Here is a 2,666-nt window from a genome sequence, read left to right on the forward strand (position 1 = left end):
ATTTTTCTCAATTTGTTTAAATTTTAGCACAGTCTCATACATTGATGTATGAATTATCTGACTCAAGTTCTTTTCAGGATTTTGCTATTCTATTTATCTTTAGGTAGAAAATCTGGGACTGTGGATTAATTTAACTATCCGGAAAATCTTTCATAGGTTGAAAGAATCCAGAATGATATGGAGTTAGTGAAAAAAGAGTAATCGAGACTGACATTGTAAGAAAAAGAAAACTTCTGAAAAGACGCAGGTTTCCAACCTCTATATCAGAAGCCAGTTCCGAAGAAAATGCAGTTCCTGTTGCAAAAAGAACTTGCCAAAGACGTACAAGGGAGACTATCGATGCCTGTAATGAAATCCATGGTGGTACAAGGGAGAATAAAAGTCCAATACTGGATGCTTTGTGGTTGACTTTAGTTAAGGAAGCCACACCGTTTCAGTTGGGAAAGTACTTTTCCTTATCTAAGAAAGTAATGAAGAAAGTTTTACCTAACGTAGTGAGGGAAAGTATTCCAACTTTTGAAAACAGCTTTGACAATAAACTTAGAAGCCTAAGATTATTGTACAGCAAGGGGTTGTTGAGTAAGGAGAAATATAAAAGTATTAGGCTCAATCTTTCCATGAATACTCGCAAAAGTGGCAAGAAACTGGAAAGCTTTAAGTTCATGTCAAGTGTTTGCTTGCCGAAGATCTTGCCCTATGAGAAATTGATAACTTTTGTCAAAAGCATTGATGTTGGAAATGTTAATGATTTCAAAGATTTTTGCTATGATTTAGATGCAGATGAAGTTGTGGAAGAGTCATATAGAGAGCTACAACCATTTCTGTTGCAGCTTGCTGATATGTATATTTGCCTACATAAGACTAGTCCATCCCTGTCTCATTTTGGATCTGAACTGTATCACTAAAGAGTAGCTCTAGGTGCTGATGGGGCCCTCTTCGGCAAAGATGATGAGGCCACTTCTTGGCTTGTATCATTCCTCAATGTAGGTCAGCAAATTGCAAGTGAAACTGACAACTTTATTCTTGCAGGAGCAAATTGTAGTGAATCTCACCTCTCAATGCAGTGCTATGCATGAAAGCTTGTTTCCGATGTGGGTGCCAGTTAGCGAAACTTCAGCTAAGTTTACTTTCGAGTTAATTTCCTCTGACATGAAGTGGGCCTCCACATTTAGTGGAGAACTAGCAAACTCAGCATTTTACTTTTCTCCATTTGGCAATGTTAACAATGACAACAAGTCCATAGTTAATGCTAGTTTGGGTCAATCTGAACAATGCCTATGGAAGCTATGGGTGTACGAAGAAAGGCTTCAGGTAGCAACAAAGGTTGAAGCAAAAAGGAAAGAGTTGGGTCAAACAAGACTTGCCGAGTCTACAAAAAGAACTAAGTTGTTGGATTATATAAGAAGTCTAAATTCCCGTCAAGAAACTACTCCCCTTTTGGGTCCCCAGGTTGACAAGATTTTTGCTGAGCCTCTGCATAATTCAAACAATATAATGCATGTCAGCAATTACATGAGCTTATGCTTGTCCATGCCAATGACAAAAGCAAGCTCGCACCCAATTGTACTAATCCAGTTAGGGATGTGCCGGGATGTGCTTTAGCCTCCCATCTTACCACTTTGAAAGAAATTGGGGCTAGTAGATTGTACAAGATTCACAGGGAAAGAGACGAAAAATTTCTGCCACAATTTTATGTCTATCCTAAAGGCAATTTCGCGTGAGGACGACAGTCCTCAGCAACAGCTCCAAATTTGCACATTTACATTTACTGGCCCTCAGCTAAGAGACACTCTCAGCCGGTTTAGTCGTGTCACAATAACTGAGGGTGTCTTGCAGGAAATCAAAGACTCTTGCAAGCGGTATTTCAATGCCTGCTCTCTTCTGTTAGACTCCGTAACACCGACAGTTGGGACGATCGGTCATGCCATCCCTTATCACACAGACTTCCTGTATAGGAAACTTGGCTTAGGGTTTGGAATTAATACTATGCAAGGGAGGGAGGCTAAACACGTGCGCATCAGCCAGTATGCAAAGCATGCAACCTTGTTTTTAGACATGATTTCATTACGACTGTTTGGTTAAGGCAATATGACCCTGCAAGTTTTCACTACCACAAGAGCACAGATGTGTATATTCCTAAAAAGATTGCGCAACCAAATGTCTGCTACTATGCTTAGACAAGGAATGCGCTGCTGAAAAATGCTCATTGTTCATCTGAGATTTACACGAGTGTAGAAAGGAGTGCTGAAACAGGGGCTTTAGACCCATATATTTGCAATCTTCTTAGTGTCACAAGCTGAACATAAAGGTACAATGACTAACCCAACTACAGTTTGGGACATTTACAGTCGAACACCTAACCAAGGCCACCCACCAAAAGTCTTTACAAATTTAATGACCATAAAATAAAAAGATGGTCAAATTGAGTGCAATTATCTCGAATAAATAGTTTGGATAAATTATTTGTAGAGTTCGAAAAGTGCACTTATTTTATTTATTTATTTATTTATTTTTTCATTTGCTATAATTTTTCACAAATTGTGTCAGGATGACCTTGGTTGGAGTAGCTGCTCTGTTAACAGTTTTGTTGTCGCTAAGTGGAGCTATATTGCTGTTAACTTGCTCAAATATTTTGGGGTTTATTCAAAGTGCTTTGGGTGCGTATT

The 2,666-nt window shown here is 38.9% G+C and overlaps 1 pseudogene; it reads left to right on the forward strand.

The window, feature by feature from the left end:
• Positions 1-229: 229 nt before the first annotated feature.
• On the forward strand, positions 230-2,300 carry LOC149042952 (uncharacterized; annotated as a pseudogene).
• The last annotated feature ends 366 nt before the right edge of the window (positions 2,301-2,666 follow it).

Source organism: Pocillopora damicornis, chromosome 7 (assembly GCF_964200805.1).
Source record: "Pocillopora damicornis chromosome 7, jaPocDami1.2, whole genome shotgun sequence".
NCBI lineage: Eukaryota > Metazoa > Cnidaria > Anthozoa > Scleractinia > Pocilloporidae > Pocillopora > Pocillopora damicornis.